The 12,392-nt window shown below is 45.3% G+C and overlaps 1 protein-coding gene across 1 annotated transcript in view; it reads left to right on the top strand.

Annotated features, from left to right (window-relative positions):
* The first annotated feature begins 5,846 nt into the window (after nucleotides 1-5,846).
* The window catches only part of ZBED4 (zinc finger BED-type containing 4), a 30,523-nt gene continuing 23,977 nt past the window's right edge, over nucleotides 5,847-12,392 (top strand). The window contains exon 1 of the mRNA XM_066318601.1: nucleotides 5,847-6,017. The gene's annotated coding sequence lies outside the window, so the exon portion shown is untranslated. The remainder of the gene's footprint in view (nucleotides 6,018-12,392) is intronic.

Below are 12,392 nucleotides of genomic sequence, written 5' to 3'. Positions count from 1 at the left end.
CACTCCCATGTATAATGATATTGCTGATTCCAAAAGAATAGACAGAGTCATAATCAAGAGAGTAATATTTCCCTTTTCTTCCACCATTGTCTCTTTGATATTAATTATTCAATTCCTAGTGTTTATAGTTTGGCACCTTTATTATGTTCTGCATAGTAACTCCTCTGTAAAGGTCTTTGTGGGAAACTATTCCTGCCACAGCACAACTGCCATCAGAACAACCCCTTCACAAACAAGTCACCAATTATCTGTTTAGCTCCCAGGAGTGCCTCCCTGCATGATCAGATGAAAATGATTACCAGCACAAGAGAGCAGCAGTAAAGTAAGTCTAGGATTTGGGAGTGCCCCTTCAGCATCCCCAGTTATTAGCCATCATTAGTTTAGCTTAACAAAAGCAGCTGCATGTTTAGGACTGGAGTGTCTGTCAATTCACGCAGCAGAACTAACTGAGCCAAGTTATGGGCAAAGACAGAACGTCAGTGGTAATGGGTAGGACTCAAAAACCAAAACAGTAATTGCTATGCAAAATGTTCTAAAAATATTGTACTTGCATAGTAAAGAACTACAAAACAGCATGGCTAAACAATCTACATTGGATTTTGACCTCTATTTTTGCAAGACACACTGAGGAAACCTCAGTAGCATATATAAAACAGCATTTATGAAAAGCTAATGAAAAAAAAAAAAAAAAAAGGACCTATTTGAACTGAATAGTTTTGCCAAATGCAGCCAGAGCAAAGGGAAAACAAAGTGTGTTCCATACACCTATATCTGATACACAATGATTTTTGACAAATACAATTTCTTTCACTTTCTGTGGTTGTTCTCCTGATCAGGTTTGGATTTCAAAAGATATCTGAGTTTCTGATAAACAAAGTAACTTCTTAAGACAGCATAACCCATGTAAACAATATTCTGCAAATACATTGTTATCATCTCCCTTTCCTTCTTCCTGATCCTCTCCTCTACATTGGAAACGATTCTCTACACAGCAGTCATCCAAGCAAAGACAAGTTGCTCACTGCCTCCATAAAGTTTAGTTATACATAAAGTTTATTTTATTTATTGAAACCCAAACTGACTTCCCTATTCTCAATTCCTCTGGTGCCAGTTTAAAAACTTGCAAATACAATATGAGATGAGGTATAAGCTCTGAGGGAAGTTCTTTTCCTAGCTGGCCCACGCACAAGTATGTATCTCTAAGAAACAATCTCCAATGTTAACAATGAGTTAATAGTCCAGCCTTAGCATAATTAGGTTAAAATTCAATTAGCAATGAGATCCAAATCCAGTCTTAATTACTTTACTATCTCTTCCTCATTCATTCTAGAGGACAAACCTGGTCTGCAGATGATTAAGATGGTTTGCAATGGAGGAAGTTCGACTGTTAGAATCCCTAGTCATTTGTCACAGAAGAAATCCAAAAACAGATGGGCTCATTTAGAATGAAAATCTTGCCTCCTTGTTTATATGGGGAAGGACTACAAGAAGGTGACATCAAAACCTGGGAAGGAAGAATAAAGCAAAAAATTGAAAAATACATCAAAAGTAAGACACAACACACAACATCCACAAAAAAGCCTGAACCACCAAGAGTAACTGACATGGCCTGTAGCTTCCTCTGTTCAGAGAAACTCAACTCATGTGTGTCATTTAACAAGTAGTAATGAGCCTACGCAACTTTGTACCAGACTTGCTACTGCCTCAGCCAAGGCCTGATGCTATCTAATACAAAGAACTTCCAAACTTATGTATATATAAATCAGTTCTGATACTGATGGCTTCACAATGTAGACAAAATCTCCATAGGCCAAATAAAAATGCCTGAATAGGAACTTCAAACTGACCACTCCTGAAAGACATACTCCAGCACCATGCTCACTCCACATAAAGGGCAAGTATGAGTAAATCCTGTCAACATGCTATTGTATGCTCAAGTCCAAGTCAAAAATCAGTGACATACACCTCTGATGTGCTACAAAGTGAGGATGATAGAGATGAAACAGTTGTGTTTGTAATAAGAGGGTAATTAATATAAATGCACAAGGGCACCATGGTTTTGGCAGTGAATGCTTGCTCCTAAATCCTACGTGATTGCTCATTCCTTATCTCTCACTGAAATAAATGGGCAATGTATGCTAAATATAAGTACCTTCCTATGTTACAAGTTCTTAGAAATCATACCCCGTGGTAGATACTGAATAAATACTAAATTGGACATCCAAATTTAGTACTTTTGACCTCTATTTTAAGGTTTTTATCATTAAATTGACATTGCCTATGTAGGTTCCTGGAAGAGCCTGCAGTCTATACAAGGAGGAAAGGAGATATTTTATTAAGTGTATTACCTCAGTGCATACAAAAATCTGTAATTCTTTGAGCTTTATTTAAGAAATGTTATCTCTTGATAGTTTTAGTCTTTGTATGGAAAATACATCACAGCTGCAGAAGTTACTAAAGGTGAAGCCAAAGGTTTGAGTGAAAATAAGCTTACCAGAACAGGTTTGGAGATAAATGTTAACTGCTGAATTTTGCTAAAACAAGGTAATGGCATCAATACTACTAACTGTAATCATCAATGTTTTGTGTTTCCAAATGTATACAAATGAAAAAGACAGAACTACATCAATTTATCACTGCAGTATCAATATTATGGTTACTACCAAGAAAGAAATGGAAGGAAGGAAGCAATAAAACTAGATTAAGATGAACAGCCAGTGACTGGAGAGACCCTGGGACCACAAAACACAAAACTCTGTTTGCAATACTAAACATCTACATTGCGCTAATATTGAAATAGGTGTATTTAAGGCATATTTTAAGTTCTGTCACAGCAGGATGGGATATAAGAATTAAATTTAGTTTCCAACTATTCTTAGGCTCTTGCTATAGCCTCCCAAGTTCAAGGTCCACTCCAGTACTGAGAATGACAGAGAGATGGTTACTTACAGCTACATGAGTGATGTTTCTTTCTTCTCCGAAGCTGTAACACCTATTTTCCAGAGAATCCAAACAATTCATTTGGCAGCATGGTCTCCTAGCCTTCCACTATTCTACAAAACATAATGGGGAGCCAAATACTTGCAGTTTGCTCCAGGGACTGAGTGAGAAATTACCTCTTTATGTCCATTTAGTATCATATCACTTTTAATTCATGTCAGGTTCAGTTAACCATGCAAATAAAGATGTTATTCACAATATCTGAAAGAGATAACAAGATGAAAAATGCAAAAATGGAGGAAAAATCAAAGGAAAAAAATTACTCTTCCAAGGTTACATAATGGAAGTTTCGGGTTCTTCCTGTCAGGATGCCTTGCAGATTTTCCTAATTGTCTATGTTTTTTCACGTACTTACACCTCAGACTGCTACCTTTATGGAAAATCTTTATCTTTAGACTACCACCACACCAGTGCTGCTACATTCACCACCAGCTGGCAGTCTGGAGCCTTCTCTAGGAATTGCAGTTACTTACTCTTTCTTTTGCCAGCCACCAGATCACCACCTCTGTACTTGATTCATCACATTACTCGGTTGTTTGTGAGATGATGTTCAGGATCCAGCTTTGCTCAGATTTTTAAGACCCCATTTCTTGAGTTTCCAGCGTATTTTGTAAAACAACAAGAACAGAAAAATTCCAGTTATTGCAATCAATCTGTGATACACACCTGTCAATTATATACAGAACCACTGATTGGTTCTCAAGCCATCTAAAAGATAATTTAAAAAAAATAATTAACTTCCATTAATCTCGACTTCCCTAACTCTCAAGGAAATTTTCAGAATAGGATGTATGAAAAAATGAAGAAGTATAGAGAGGCGATTACAGAAACAGCAACATGCAGTACAAAAGTGCAAAATTAATTTCTAGTCTTTTTTAATTTAGTGTAAAGTTTTCAACTATGAATTGTGAAACTCTCTAAAATCACAGCTGTTAAAAAAAAGGCAGTTGACAAAGCCACATACTCTGATATTTAATCTTTCCATATTGTAATAAGCATAACTATGTCATTCCAACCGTTGCAATTTCACAGCTCTCTAAAAGACATTTTATGAGGCGACATATTTGGATACTAATACTAACAGTTATTGCCATCATCACTGCCATAAACTTCTGTCAGCAGACTGGCGATAGAGACTTCTTAACTAAGCTCTCACACTTCTATTACTGTGTCTAGTTGGCAGATTCAGCCGAGATCAAACTTCAGCTGCACTTTGTAACAGTGGAAACCAAGTAAATGCAAGTAACTTCACCTCAAATCACTTTGGCCTCAGTCACCCACAGTAACTAACACATATACTATATATGTAATATTGTCTGTATATACATATATATACACACTGATACAGTTGAACTCTACCAGTAAAAAGAAACTGTAAATTAAAAAGTAATAAGGAACAAAGGACTGCCTGCACACAGCGTAACAACTGCTTTGTTGGGAGTTTGAGTAATGAATGAATTAAAAAAAAAAAAAAAAAAAGCCTGACATGAGATTTCCAAATGAGGTATTAACCACAATAGATAATTTACTGCATGTTGACTAGCAGAATCCATTTAGAAAATCACACCAGTATTTAAGCACAAACATACACTTAATATGGCAGAATGTTGAAGAGCAAAACTATTTCAAATTAAAATGCTATGAACTGATCTTTTCATATACTACCATATATCCAACCAAAAGACTCTTTACTAAATCTGTTCAAATTACAAAAAAAAAAAAAAAAGAAAATTAACTGATGGAAATAACAGTTCAAAGAGCAAGGACTTGATTAAGCACTGTCTTGCTAAACACTGTCTTAATCCAAACTTTAACACTGTTTCCAAACCAGTACCGTTTATGGTACTCTTAAAAGTTTTTCTCAAGTTTTCACTCCCAAAGGCAAGCAGTGACTGACGACTACCAACAATTAAGGTAAAGAAAGTGAAATCTATGACTGCCACTGGGAATTTGACAACAAATGTCACAATCACACCAGATTATATCTCGCTCTTCTCCCCGAGAAATGACATGCAGCAATAGGACCTAACAAACTACTTTTCTTCATCCTTACCCCACCTGAAAAGCCTGCATCACTCGGCCCATTGATAACCTCAACTAAAGTTTCTCAGTTGGAGAAGGCGATCACCAGCCTACAACCGAACACCGGAACTGGAGGAGCCTTATCCAGAACACGACCTTAAGCATAAAACTGGCCACTGTTTCCCTGAACGGGCCCAGGGCATTCCCTTCAGCCCTGAACACCCTTCCCTGGGGTGCCGGCTCAGGTGAGACTCAAGCGCCACGCCAAAAGCCCCTCCCGAGGCAGACTCAGTACACCAAAACAGCGCCCAGAACCAAACCCGCAGTGCGTGAGGCCAAGCATACCCATCCAGGTGGGTTTAACTGCGGATACGAACAATGAAGGCTACATCCCTGACAAGGCGAATGCTGTGCCCGGAACGGCGTGTCCGTGCCCGCTCCAGGCGGCCCAGGAAAGCCTCTCCGCGGCCGGCCCACGGGGAATGCGAGGCGCCGGGGAAGGCGCAGCCAGCCGGGCTGAGGCCCCGGAGGTCCCTCCGGGCCTGAAGCACCGCAGGAACCGCCCCGAGCCACCGCCCCCAGAGCCAACACAGCCACCGCCCTCAGCCACCCCGGGAACGAAGCGGGGTGCAGCGACGAGCGGCCGTGCCCTTGCGGAGAAGGCTGGTGCCCGGCCGCGGCCTGCCTGAGGCGCCCCGGGTCGCGGACGCGAAGGGACCCCGCAGCCCCTGAGGGTCGGGGCCGGCGGCCGCCATTTTGCGGCCCGGCGCGCTGACATGTCGCGCGCCGTGCGTGGCGCCGCCCCCCCGCGCCTGCGCCCCGCGCCCGCGGCGGCCGAGCCGGGGCAGCTGCTCAGCGCCGCGGCGGCGGCGGAGACAAAGCGCCGGGTAATGAATGGGACGGGCCCGCCCGGCCCTTCCTCTTAACTCCTTCGGGCCCGGCCGGGCGGCGGCAGCGGCGACCTCCGGCTTCCCCCGCGGCGGCCGCCCGGGGAGGTGAGTAGCGCTGTTCCGGCACCGGGAGGGCGCCGGGCAGGGCGGTACGTCTCTCTGGTCCCGCACCCCCCTCCCCCTCCCGTGCCCGCCGCCGCCGCGTTTGGCCTCGGCGGCCTCGGTGCCTCGCGCGGCCGGGGAGCCGCGTCCCGGGCCCGGCGGCGCCTTGTCCCTCCCGGGAACGCCCGCGGGACAGCGCCGCTAGGCCGGGGAGGGGGCGTGTGGCGGCGGGGCAGTGCAGGGAGCCGGGCACCAGGCCCGCGGTGCCGGCTCTATTGTCTGCGGGGCCCCGCGGGGGGCGCGGACGGCCCGGTGAACGGAGGTCGCTGGTGCCTCGGGGTTCGCTGCTGTCCCGGGCCGCCCGGCGGGCCCCAGCGCCCCTCGCCCGGGGAGAGGGGTGCCCGCCGGGGCAGCGGCTGCGCCTCCAGCCCCCCGGCATTGTGCCCGGGCCGGCGGGACCCGCCGGGGCCGAGCGCCCGCGCCCACCTGGCGGGGCCGCAGCAGCCGGGCCCGCGGCAGGAGCGGTGACCATGTGGCCGCTGCCGGCCCGACCCAAGATGGCCCGGGCGGCCCCGGCGTGGAGAGCCTGCCGCCCTCCTTACGGGGCGAACCCGGCACCGGGGGCCGCCTCGGCTGCAGGCTCCCGAGCCGGGACCGGAAAGCCCGGGAAATCCTAAAAAGCGTTTTCCCCCCGAGAAACAGGACAAGGGGTGGGCAGGCGCCCGCCAGCGGCATCGTCCGCGGCGTAAGCACCGCGTCTACGCTTGTGTGTGGTGGAGTTCCAGCCATCCCTCCTGGGCAGAGGCGCTCAGGAATGGTGTCTCGGAAAAGTGCGGAGTTTAGCTTGCATGTAGTGCTGCTCTTGCTTGCTGCTTGGAGCGTGGTAGTTTTGCTTAAAAATGTCTTTTGTAGCGTCTAGAGCTACGCTGAGACAACCGCTGATGTTCGAGCGCTTGTGTTAGAATGCTTACTGGAGTTCTCAGGGTGTCTGATACGCTTAAAGTTGTCTGCTGCGTGTACAGCAGACAACTTTATACTAAATAATAGTATAAACTAATTTATACTAAAAGTATAAAACCGTGTATTTTTGTACTGAAAGGTTAAAGCCTCAATTGCATTAGGTGATTCTGTTTATCATTGCTAAGTTTCGTAGAGTTAGGCTTTGCAGTGTAGAGACCTCCCTCTGTAGTGTTTATGTGTTAGAAGCAGTCCTGTCTTGTTTCTGGGGGGTCCCTTTGAGCGATTTCAGTAATTTAACATGACCTGTCATACCACACCTGTAATACTAAACAGAGAAAGCTTTTCAAGCCCCCATAATACGGATGTACTTTCCTTAAGTGTTGTTGTCTTTGTGTCCCACTGTACATGTGTGTCTGTTTTGCTTTTCAAGAGCATGAGCACAGCACTTTCCTTCTAAAGGTTATCTTCAGTAATGCAGTGTTTCACTTTAAGAGCAGGCGTGCACCCTTGGGAGGACATTCGTGGCTTACATACTGAGGGGAGAGAAGTCTGGAAGACTTTATCAACTATCCCCAAGATACTATGCTGCTACTCTAGGAAGCCTGTGTTTGTGCAAATACTGGGCAGGGGCATTCTAGTTATTATTCACTATGGAGACTGGTTTTATAGAGGAAAAAATTCTACTCAAAACAAAATAAATTCTTTGGTGTACCTGTAGAAATTTGAGTGCTGTCCAGTAGGTATAAGACCAACAAGCAAGGTGCTAATAGTTCTTGTACAGTTGGATGTGTTTCTACTTTGGTACTTCATGTTGCTAGTGCTGTACAGCTTTAACAGATGTCGAGGAATTTATTCCATAGGAGCTCTCCAGAGCACTCAAATATAAGAATTGATTAAGAATAAGTAAAATTAAGTACCTAAACAAAGCATCTTAGAGGAAATTTTTCTAAACATTTTTACTATTATGTAACAATAAGTATTTTACTTCTTGTGGTGTAACACCCTCCCATCCTTGTGACTGCTCTGCCTTCTTAGAAGCTCCTGGTGAGCCTTGACCAAAGCAGCTGAGTGGTGAAGTGTCCCTTGGCTGTACCAGTTGGGCTGTGAGGCACTCCCTGATCGCACTGGCATGGTAAAGGTGGGAAACAAAGGATAAGCGATTACCTCCTGTAGCCTTGGTAAACCATTTACCTCGATGTAGTCCGAGTGGAACGGTACCATTGTTACTGCACTTTGAGGAAAAAAGCTTAGTAGTTACTGACTTCGTTTATGGTCGGGAAGGAAGGTACCTGATGACTGAAGTCAGTCATCTGTTGATCCTATAAACAGCAGTCCTAAGTGAGGCTGTCTGAGCTCACCTGGACTGCAGCAGCCTGTGCTAGCACCTCCCAGAGCTCAAAAACCCTCAAGTTAGTGGTACTCAAGGACTGTCACCCCCCGAACCCCCATCTCCTTGTTCCTCAAGGTGCAACCATTGCCTATTGGGAAATGCTAAGGGATTTGATATATTTTAGTGAATTCGAGGGGAATTTTTCATAAGAGCCTTTACACACATAGAAATAGGTGTATACATTCTTTACTTGTGTGTATGTCAATCAATTATGGTATAGTGTTACTATATTGAATCGACAGTTAAGTCATTGTTATAATTGCTGTGAAAACTATCAAATCACTTTATAAATGTTAAAGTACTCAAATATTAAGTGCTGCTAAATCCTTCTGCACACTTATCTTTCCACCCATATCCTTTGCACTCTAACTGCTTTTGCATTCACAGCTTTTGTGTAAATCATTCCAAATTGCTTCTTATTTGAGCTTCTTTTGTATGCTTTAGTCTGTGTAGTAAGTAGTAGAGTGTAGTAGTTTAAGGCAGATTTGGGAGGAAACCTCCTAAGGGGCTCTCCCTCCCCTCCCCCAACCAGTTCGGAAGGAAAAAAAACCCTCAGAGAGAAGTGGAAAGAACTCTGTTTATTAAAGCACTCCCCAGCACAATAAATTGGACAATACCCAATGACAAAAACTTCTGCCGCTCTGGAGAGATGATGAATTTAGGAGAGAAGTCCTTCCTGGAGGTGGTGGCTGTGTCTCAGTCCCTCTGGCGCTGGGAACCGTGGCACAGGATGGATCTTGGTGGGTTCCAGATGCAAGCCCCTCACGGTGCTCCCCCAGGTCCTCAGTCCAGAGAGATTTTAACAGTTCCAAGGGAAGGCGAATAAAAAGGAAAAAATAAAAAACCAGGAGGAGAAGGAAAAAAACGAAGCTTCTTCCTCCCTCTGCTAGCTACACACTAACTAACTAACTACTAAAGAAAAAAAGGAAAAAAAGGGACAAAAAAGAGAAGACCTCTCCTTCCCATGCCGTGTTCTCTGTAGGCCAGCCAGCGGAGGAGTGTTTCTGAAAACAAACTGCCTCTCCCTTCCCCCTGCTCCCAGATCACACACAAACCCAACAGGGGACTGGGGATACAATCATCACCCTAGGACATTCCACCCCTTATCCCCATATCGTCAGCATACGACTAAAACGGACATATATTCTACATCATTCATTTACCCACATAAAACTTCTATTAGTTCCCCCCACAAAAATGCAAGCAATATCCAAAAGTGCAATCGTGTCCTTGTCACATCCCACCCTGAGCCACTGAATCCAGGCCTTCCGGTTCATCCCTGGGAAGCTTGTGGATCATTATCCTAGTCCCATTTACTATGGTTCTGTGGACCCTGTTAATTACCCTCTGCTGTGCAGGTAAACTGTGAAGTATAATCTGGGTTAATCCTGGAGTATACTGAATGGATAAATTTGAATAGAGTATTGAACAATCCTTAAATGAGCAATATAGTCTACCATTGGAAAGCACAGCAACAGTTATGTTCTCCCGTATGCAGACACGCTTATCCCTAGCAACACTGTACTGGCACCATCTATATCTGCAAGAGTACTGATTTTCAAGAACTCCCCCAGGGTGGTCGGAGCATGTTGCATTTCCAACTGTATGAAACTTTTCCTTGGATTCAGAATAAACTCCCCAAAAGCCAAATGATGTAGTACACCGACACACAAAGCATTTCTCTATTGTTGCAGCTAAGGGTTGAGGATTATTAGATTGAATTGTTACATTGCATATGGCAGGAACGTGGTTGATGTCTGAATAGCAGATTTACAGCCAATCAAGGGCTCGGTGAAGAGGAGTTACAGTGGTGGGACACTGAGTGGCATCAATTAGATGCCTACAGTCCGAGGTCATCCCGAGTACTTGGTGGATGCAAAAAACAAGAAGTACGAGGGTTTTAAGATTTTTTTGCTCAAACAATAGGTTCACCAAATGGGTATATTGAAGCTTTCAGTGGCCATCCTTCTGCAGCCCTAGAAGCCAAGAATGCAAGATCAGTTTGAAGTCTATCCAGTTTTTTATAAGTGATGTCAAAGTTTTCTCTGATAAAATCAGTCAATGTGGAAAGGGATGAAATAAGAGTGTCTAGTTTCTCACCAAGTTTCTTTGATGCAGTTGGCTTCTTTCTTTTCTTTACCCTCTCCTCTGCTGCATAGAGATCCGATAGTGGAGCGTTTTCCAATCTAGTTGCTTCTTCTGATGCCGCTAGCAGTATTGCCTTCTTCAGTACATCTGGAGGGACCCCTGATAGACTCTCCAGAGCCTTGAGATACAGTGGATCCCGCTGCTGGCTCTGGTCCGTCGACTGAGGGGGCTGGAGCAACAATGAGCCTTCTGAGTAACTCGGCGATGGATCAGACATCTTGGTCCTCTGTTGGATCTGCTGCATAGAGAGATCATCTGCACAGAGATATCTTTCTGCCACACTTCCTAGGACCCGTGGCCAGAGACTGTGAGGATTAGCCTCTCTCATTGTCTGTTGGTTGATGACTGGATCAGGTGACAGGGGTCTCAGATGCCTCGCTTCAGTGTCATCCAGAACTGTAGCCTCACCTGCAGCATCTGAAAGACGGACTAACCAACTAATTATAGATTCATCAGGTTGTCGCCTGTAATCCTTTCTTAGGCCCCGAAGGTCCTTCAGGGAAATAGAATCAGTATTGGCTTCTGATCCTGTGCCTGATGCTTTGGCTTCTGATTTTGGTGAAGGTTCTTCTCCTGGGTCATCGTCGTTTTCTGTGTGTGCTTCTTTTCCAGAGCAACTGCCTGGTGCTTAAGCTTACTGTCTGGTTTAGCTGCTGACTCAGGCCCAGGTTCTGCTTTAGCTGCTGGCTTGGTAACTGGGGTGTTGGGTGCAGCCTGAGTGGCTGGGGTAGCTGTTGATTTGTCTGCCTGTCCCCCTGCCCCGGTCTGCTGCCCTACAGTATCTAGCAGTGTGCGATAAGCATATGCCAGGGCCCAGCTTACTGCAATGATCTTCTCCCCCTTAGAGGCATCATGATACTTCTCTTTCAGGTATTTCCCCACCTCAGCTGGGTTCTGAATTTGTTCACGTGGGAAGTCCCAGACTATAGGGTCAGAAAATTCTTTCAGGAGTTTGCCCATATCCTTCCATTCTCCACACCACTCAGGATTTTCTACGGCTGGGTCTACGCCTGAGTCAGGGGTTCCATCAGCCCCTCTAGAAATCTCAGCCTTCATTCTAGAAAAGCTGCAGACTGTACAGAGGAAGCTTATCAGACTAAATACCAGAAAGATGGTGGTCTCTTTGACACTTAGGGGAAACTGAGCATTCTCCAACAGTGATGTAACAGATGTAGAGGAGAAGGAAATGAAAGACTGCAATGCTTCATCTCCTGCTCCTCCTCCAACAAACTGGGTGAATAACCATAACCATGAACCATACATACCAGGAATAGATTCCAGCACCTTTTTAAACTTCCTGCAAATCATTACAACCAAGCCAAGGCCAATAGCTACTCTTATCCGTGTCCCTCTGCTGTAAAAACTACGTATTAGGGACAATACCGGAGCTATGTCTGGGTACAAAAATAAACCTAGGGACCACAAAGGTACTAAGACCTCAAAGAAGCCTAGAGACCCGAAACACAGCAAGGCCCACACCCCGAGAAACACAAATTCAAACAACATAGCTACTGACTGCTACATACCAATACAGAGTACTTACAGCCAAAATTACAATCAGTACAGGGTTTTTTCCACTCTCTCCTGCCCCTCGTTTGGGCGCCAGAAAAGCTGTAGCAGTTTAAGGCAGATTTGGGAGGAAACCTCCTAAGGGGCTCTCCCTCCCCTCCCCCAATCGGTTCGGAAGAAAAACCCCCCTCAGAGAGAAGTGGAAAGAACCCTGTTTATCAAACAGGCAAAGCGCTCCCCAGCACAATAAATTGGACAATACCCAATGACAAAAACTTCTGCCGCTCTGGAGAGATGATGGATTTAGGAGAGAAGTCCTTCCTGGAGGTGGTGGCTGTGTCTCAGTCCCTCTGGCGCTGGGAACCGTGGCT

This window comes from Sylvia atricapilla, chromosome 5, assembly GCF_009819655.1.
Source record: "Sylvia atricapilla isolate bSylAtr1 chromosome 5, bSylAtr1.pri, whole genome shotgun sequence".
NCBI classification, from domain to species: domain Eukaryota; kingdom Metazoa; phylum Chordata; class Aves; order Passeriformes; family Sylviidae; genus Sylvia; species Sylvia atricapilla.
This window is presented reverse-complemented; position numbering and strand designations above follow the sequence as displayed.